This window comes from Pinus tabuliformis, chromosome 7, assembly GCF_031772625.1.
Source record: "Pinus tabuliformis cultivar Carrire ecotype Pingquan chromosome 7, CPIR1, whole genome shotgun sequence".
NCBI classification, from domain to species: domain Eukaryota; kingdom Viridiplantae; phylum Streptophyta; class Pinopsida; order Pinales; family Pinaceae; genus Pinus; species Pinus tabuliformis.
The window spans coordinates 865,222,233-865,230,721 of NC_142293.1; the positions used below are offsets into that span (position 1 = coordinate 865,222,233).

Here is an 8,489-nt window from a genome sequence, read left to right on the forward strand (position 1 = left end):
GAACTAGCGGCCTACCAATGGAATATGTTTGACTAGAAATTTCACTTAATAAAAAGCTCAAAGTCGACACGTTTTCATGCATATGTTGTAAATATAGTAGGACTATTCTTGTTATGTTTTCAATGTATGTTATTTAACTAATGCTTATGCTTATGAACTATTTCATTTTCATTGGTATGAATATTGTTGAATGTGTGTTGTAGTTTTAATTCATCACTATTAACTTGTGAATTATTTCTCATATTAGCTTTTGATGTCATTTACACTCATGTGTTCCTTTCAAGTTGCATACTATTAGAGGATTTTAAGGGGCTCACCTACTTTCCCTTCCATGTGGTATGACCTTCATGCATCGCACTTGAATCTATGTAGGGTCACACACGTATTGTCACGAAAGTCATCATACATCACACTATGCGTTATTGTATCCAAAGCACATCATTAAAGCCCACTGCATCGACAACCGGGACATATTCCAGATGGGACTCCTACACTAAATGGTCTGAGGTCTAATTGGGACTTCATACCAGGGAGATCCCCTGAATGTTGGTGGGTCTAGCGCTATCAACACTTGTAAATTGAAATTCTTTTAGTAAAACATCACATGAAATATTTTGAGCCTATGCGTTTTGAACAATCTAGTGTGGTTCATCATTAGGACAAAGATGATGAACCACACTAGATGGTTTGAAACATGTAGAATACATAAATTTCATGTGATTTTTTACGGAAAGAATTTGAATTTACAAATATGTTATTGTCAGAAAATAATTCCTACATATTTAGTTTCTTAAAAATATGATCTTTAATTAAGGACGTCCATTGCTACAAAATAGGATCCTCATAATATTTTAGACAAAAAATAGATGAACTAATTTTTAAAAGGATGTTTAGAGGGAAAAAACCTACTCTTTTGAATCATCTTGTTCATCTCCGTCATTCTCTTCAAAAGTCGCACCCTCAATTTCATGTACCATCCTCCCAACATTCGTGGCAACAGGAAGTCTAATCTATGGTGATTCTATTCTTGGAAATGATGACGATGAACATCTTGTAACCTTACCCATATTCTTTATTGACCATTCAAACCATCTTGACCATTCTCGTCCTCGGGGTTTGGCAAGAGGAAGTCAGACAATCCAAGCATCCAACCAATAAAAAAAACTAGTGGAAAAGAGCAGTCTTAAAAGTTTCTTGTGGCTTGAAGTTATCAATTGAAACTAGAATATAGATATGAAAAAAAAACATGTCTATTGGGATCTCTGTAAATGGATTTGACATCATACAACAAATTTAAAATTAACAAGTCAAAGCTATTTGATGAAATAAACTCGCATTAACCAGCAACCAATAATACTAACTAACAGAACATATTTTAAATTTACTTATCAACATATGATGTATCCAAATGGTATTGGGAAGGAGAAAAAAACATTGCAAGTTTGACTGGTAGGAATATGAAAAATACAATCAATCTTCATAAACAACAAGATCCTTCGTGCATGTTTATGTATTAGATCATTAATGAGATCTTGGAATGGATTTTAGTTTCGATCAGTAGGATTTATGAGAAAGTATATTACACTAGGATGAATTACTTGTTGATTAATAAATCAAACAAGAATGTTATTTGATACTTGAAATATGTAATATAGTGTTAAACACAATGCATCAGTCTTTTTGCACGTTGCAAAGACATCTACATAAAAATTAAAAGTAAATAAATTTAACTTCTGCTACAAAATTACACCATGAAGAACAAAATTTCCTTAGAGAGAATAAGAAAACATCTCAAAGAAGGTTGACAAAGATGTTTATTTGTAACATATACAACATCCAAACAATCCAGTGAAGGAATGAACTTCTTAAATGTGACTCCCAGGAAAATCCCACCCTATGAGACAATGTTGTTCCAGGCAGTCTAATGGTGGAGACATCCAACCACCAACCACATAATAAAGGTCAAAATCCAATCTCCACTAATGAAAGAAAAGAAACATTCACCATGGTGAAAAAGTATTTTCCTCTAGATAGAAACAACCCTGCAAGAGGTGTAGAAACCTGTGCCACCAAAGCTATATAATAGATCCTACTCACTGTCAAAGGCTCACCTTTATTGTAGCATATCAAGGTTATTAAGCCAAGATAACATAAAACATAAAGAAAAATAACCATGTAACTAATAGAAAGAGTTGGAGATAAGAAACTCGTAAAGAAGAAAGAAAGGCTTTTGTCAATATTTCCATTAATCCCCTAGGTTTAGTAAAATTTGAACCATTGTTAGATTGAGGGACACCAGTGCTCATATTCCTTTGAAGAAACTCCTTGGTCAAGGCACTTGTTGACATATTTTCGACTGAATCGAGAATATTCTTTAAAGTGATGTTGAAGAGAGCCAAATCTAACTCTGAAGCACTAGACATTCCTGGTGTAAGTAATGCACTAGATGTAGTGACGACAAGTTGAGATGTAATGGAAAGAACTTTTTGTCCTAGTTGAAAAGGTAGTCTAAATATTACAACACCAAGAAATATCGTGTTACTAGCCAACACTTGCAAGGTAAACATATCAACAAAATTATTTAACCAAAAATGCTAAGCAAAGAAAATTGTCATTTAAAAAGGATCTAAATCATATAGGGGAAATATATGAAATTTAATGGGACATGTAAGCCTTCCCAAAATAATTAAATTTAACAACCTTCTCATAAGGGCAATGGACTCACCGTTATTGCATTTTCAATCAAATGAAACACAGGACCTTGCATCCCCACAAGTTCATCAAATGGCACATCATCAATACCATATGCATCATCTCCACCATCAAACATTTTCTCAACATGTTCCTGAAGCCATGCAACTTTCGCTTCCACACGAGCCACTACATTTTGTGCATTTCTCCTTATCAATTTCCCAACACCAATTTTTCCTAGAAATCTCCACCACCCTCACCATTTCCCCCAACAATATGGGCTCCATCTGGTACAGGTAGACACCTTCCTGCTCTTTCCCCATTTTTCCTGTTGATGCCATCTTCTTCCCTCTCAGGATTTGGCCTCTCAATTTCACAAAGATTTCTAAAGAACTCGTGCAGAGAGGTTGCACACAAAAATATAAAAACAATTAAAGCTGACATAAGGAATCCATGCAAACAATCTGTAAACAAAAGAGCAAGAGAAATATGTGTCGTGGAGATACGACTCAGAAACAGTTTCTGAGCCTCCCCAAGGCTCCCCAAGGCTCTTCATAAATGATATGTGCCAGATCTAGAAATTTATGAATGGTATAAAGATGAGCCATATAGAAAGTACGAAGGAAAGCTGCAAAATGAAGTGCAAGCCATGCCATGCTTTTGCTGCTGTGCCAAGTAAAACCTCTCTAAAAGGTAATCTTGATGGTGCATTTTCAGCATAAACAGGAGAAAAACGGAAGGGGTGGTTGCAGACCTACAGATAAATATCCAACAAAATAGATTAGAAGAAAATAAAATTATAATGATACAAGAATAAAACATAAAAGTATTACACTCAGCCAAACGTTTATGCGAATACCCAACAACAAAAAGTGGTTCAATTCTACATTAAAATATAGCTACAATCTTAAAGGAGAATGTAAAACCTATTTCACTATTGACCTATTTTCCAAAAGGGACTACACAAATAAGACTCTAAAATTTTCTAAAAAATTAAACAAAATATGCCAGTTATCAAGGATGAACTCATGATAATGTCAAAAGGTTGGTAACAACACTGTAAGAGAAACTAGAGACCACTAGTACGCAAACGAATAATTTTCCTCATCAAACGAAATGAAAACCAACAAACTATCTCAACCTTGACTATAACCTACCCTTGGAAAATAAAAAAAAAATAATAAAAAAAAATTCTTAGGTGTCAACTTTTTTGAGAAAAATCTAATTTATATCCTTGAAGGAATATTGTTCCAAGGTTCAACACACGCATTATAACTTTTTTTTTGAACTCTCAATATTATATAATTAAATTACAAATTCCTAGCAAAAGAGCATGTTGTGCATCCAACATTAGGATCACTTTGAACACTTTAAAAACCTTTAACAACCAAATACACTCCAAATTTTCTCCTAACATAAGTTTGGTCTCTCAAGGCGCGAGATGATAGAGTTGTTAATTGTTAGCCTGTTACTACTAACTCATTGAACTAACATATTTATAATGAACCAAAATTAACAAATATAGAAATTCAAATTTCCATTTCATATATTGTTTTATTTATACCGTGTTTCCCCCCACTCTATAACATGGTCATGGTGTATTCGCTGCACACTTTTTCTATACAATTTTTTTTTAATTTTGTGGGACCTCACCATATTATGTTTCTTGTTTTAAAATAATCATAGACAATTTACAAATATTTATCATTTTTTATATGTGTTAGATCTAAATTTTGTTAAAAGGTAAGATTTCGAATTCAACTAAGTACCTACCCAAAGACAATGAGCTTCTCTACCACTCAGCTACATACCCCTTTCATGAAGGGAACCTTTAAGGGTTTGATGTAGACATTTTTGACATGCCACATCAAGCACTCCTCAAGGCATATAGATGAGGCTTCCTAGCACATTAGATCTAGTACTAAGTTAAAAATTGGAAAATAGAGGCATCAGACTCAAAGCTACACCCTATTAGAGGGTTTCTCCACCACTAAGCTCCATTCCACTTTCATGTTAAGCACCCTTACTGAGTTTCTCTATAAGTGTGGTTTTCCAAATCCAACACGATGCCTCAAGAAAAACATAATCCAAGGAGCCCTAGCCAACAAGCTCTCATGCCATGTTCAAAACTAGGCAAACTAGGATTCAAACTTAATGCAGTTGTACATTTCTAACTAATGATGCTCTACTAGCCAGTAGGGTATTCTACTACTAAATTACATGTCCATTTTATAGTGGGCACAATTAAAAATTCATCATAGAAGTGCGAATTTCCATATCAAACACTCCTCTTAAGATACTATAGCTAATGCATCTAAGCCACTTAGCTCTGATGTGATGCTAAAAACTAGGCCATCTAGAAATTCTCTACCCCTTTCATGGTAAACACACTTAGAAATTCATTATATAAGTTCAAATTGATACATCCTACACTCTCCCCCAACCCACAAAATTCCTCTGATACAATGTTGAAAACTACAAAAGTTGGGATTTGAACCAAGGACCTGCCTGTGGACATTAGAATTCTCTACCACTAAGATACACATAGGACTTACCCCCCGCTATAAATTCATTCTACCACTAAGAGTCACCCTTAACCCACACTTTGGGTTAGGACTCTCTTAGCCACATATCTTTGACACTGGAAAGGCTGGGGATTGAACCTAGGGCCCACCCCTAGCCAGTTTGCTCATATTCCACTGAGATACACACAACCCCCATGTAGAAAATTATTTCACCACTAAGCCACATACACATTTCATAATAAGTAATAATTTGTTGTACAAGTGTGGATTACCACATCCAACACTCCATGTCAAGGTAATACTTCCTATTCACCTAGCTCTAATACCATATTGAAACTAGAAAGGCTATGAATCAAAACATGGATCTGCCTTAAGCCTATAAGCTTATCTACCACTAAGCTACATATGTCTTGCTTCCAGCTAGTCAACAAATCTACAATTGAGGTAAATTCCCATTTCATGATAAATGGCCTTACAACTTGAACACAAAAGTATATATGACCATATTCACTCAAATTTCACAAATATATTAAAGTAGAGCATAAACCTTAATTTTATTGTTCTTCTAGTTCATAAGGTAAGTCACCCCTTTTGAGCAAAGCTCAGATAACCAGTGGATTATGTTTTCTCAAAGATATTTTAGAGAAGTACATGCCATCTCCATGTTGGTGTTTAAAGTTCCATAAGTTTTCCTGAACTTCTATGCCATATTCCATATGATTATTTTCCCTTCAAATATATTGATACCTTCTTCTATTTCAATATTTCTTGGGCATGATCTAGGAGCATCCTAGATCCATCTTATCTCTGGAAATACTAAGCACACAAAGGGACCAATATCTCAATATGGAAACCTCTTTTTGCATGAAATAATATTTGATCCCTCTCAGTGCTTAGTATATCTGAACATAAGATGGATCTAGGCTAGTTATTATACCAATAATAATATATAATGAATAAAATAATAAACAAATAATAGTATATTAACTAATTTCCTCTAATCAAATTGGTAACTTTTACATTACATAGGATTAAAAATCAACCTATTAAAAACGATGAGAAATTATATTGAAAAAGGAAATGCTAAAGTACATAATTAATTTTAAATATAAATTATTTATTTTGTATCAAATGTCATGAAAAAAATGTTAGAGCTGAGAAAAAACATCACATAATCCATGAAAAATAAATATATAAATAAGACAACATTTTAATATCACTATAACAAAAGAAATGAAAACATTTTAATATCACTATAAATGTTTATTAAATTTGTATAAATAAAGTCCATGGTGTAGCAAATTTCCAAATACACTAAGTGGTAGAAAATTTAGCATAAAAACATATTTTACTGTAACTTTCTAGTAGAGTAGTTTCAATGCAAAATTTTCAAGGGAGACACTCCCTCCAAGTCCTACATTGAGATCCTCGTAACACCATCATATTTTGATCAACCACTGACCCCCTTGGGTTATGGGAAACTTGGGGATGAGAGTCGATAGGCACAAAAATTAAACATCAATGTATATGGTCTATTATCCATAAATATAATATCTTTCTTTAATGTTAGACATACTAATGTGATTTAATTGATTCCTACTAAGAGCTACTTTTAGGCACCTAGTTTGTATTGTTGTTGTTGTGCCTAGTAGTCCCATGTTTGGCCTATTCATGGTTACTAATTGGTTTGTCATTACTAAAAATATTTTTATACTATCGTATCTTAAGTTAATATGGTGATTTCACCCAAAGGCGCTATACAACCCAATATGGTGGGACCCCATGTAAACATTGATGCACATAAATGTCAATTTTTACTAGGATATGGAGAGATTTGCATTGAATTTTTTAGGTAATAAAATAGTTAAGATAAGTTTGAGGCAATCATTTGATGGGTTTATCGATGATGGTTTACAAGTCCATGGTATTCCATAGAAAATTATATTTTCCAGTGGTGTTTGTTATGATTTAAAGGATTGGGGAAATATATTATACAATGCAAGAGTACCAGCTTAGATACATCTTAACTTTGGACTTGATCATTCTTAGCACTTGGTAGATTTGGATTTAAGATGGATCTAGGTTGGTTTACAAAATAATTAATGTTTATGAAGTCCTTGTAATATAATTTTTCCAAATTGAATGTTTCTATAAGTTCTATCTTATAATTGGTTTTCATTGTTAAAGGAAAAAAGTTAAACATAATATGTGTCTTATATAATATTTTTTGTTGTGAATTATAAAATGTTATCGACCTCCTAATATAATAAGATATGACACTCAATGCAAACAAAATTTCGATATAGTACCTAGAATTAAAGTTGTAATGGTAAAAAACATATTGGGATATATCTATTATTAAATAAGTTTTATTGACACTTCAAAATTGTGCCAACCTTATACTAGAATAATAAAACAACACAGAAAATATGGTATTTTCTATATCAAATTATAACCAAACTAGTTCATACTACTAATATACATAATTATTATCCTTTTCATAAAAAAGATTAAATAAATTTTTAATAGGAACCGTAAATAATATTAGAAGAAATAATGTAAGGAGTCCTAGATTAAGATGTCAAAGATTTGTTTATGCAAGTTTATATAAATTTGCTTCATATAATTTATGATGAGAATTTTATAGAAAAAAATGATGAATAGATATATTCAAAGTAGTGAACTAAACTTAGTCTCATTAAAGTTTTAAATTCTAGATCCACTATATAATTCCAAATTTATTGAAATATGTTTATTGTTGAGGTCATTGTAATATAAATTTTCCAATTTAAATGAAACATATGTTATAGGATAAAATAGGAGAGTTTCTATAATTGGCAAGAAATAGAAAAACTTTGACTTTTATTCCTCAGAGAATGACAGTGAACCAACCGAATAAACTCGATGGACTCTGTAATAGAGTAATGACCAAGTGAGCCTGATGTTTCAAGACAAGTTTCTTTTATGGCACTTCCATCGTCATGTCTATTATCTTGTGTTTTTTTTGGTACTTTGTATAGTCTAAAAGACAATCTAGTAGCCTATGAGATATGCAACTATAAAATTTTGAGCTTATGCCACTGGTATAATAGTAGCTTGCACTACTTTTGTCTATAATTTTTTTTATATTAATATAAAAGACCTAATATTAAAAAAACACGATCAATTTTAAAACCAAAAAAAAAATTTAATCTTGCTAAGTTTATCATTGAAGTAGGCAAACATTAAATTCATTTAAATACTGTGTGTGGGAGGTGACACAATATCAAATAT

The 8,489-nt window shown here is 32.3% G+C and overlaps 1 pseudogene; it reads right to left on the reverse strand.

Annotated features, from left to right (window-relative positions):
* Positions 1-905: 905 nt before the first annotated feature.
* LOC149250354 (putative E3 ubiquitin ligase SUD1) overlaps positions 906-8,489 on the reverse strand; it is a 49,307-nt pseudogene continuing 41,723 nt past the window's right edge.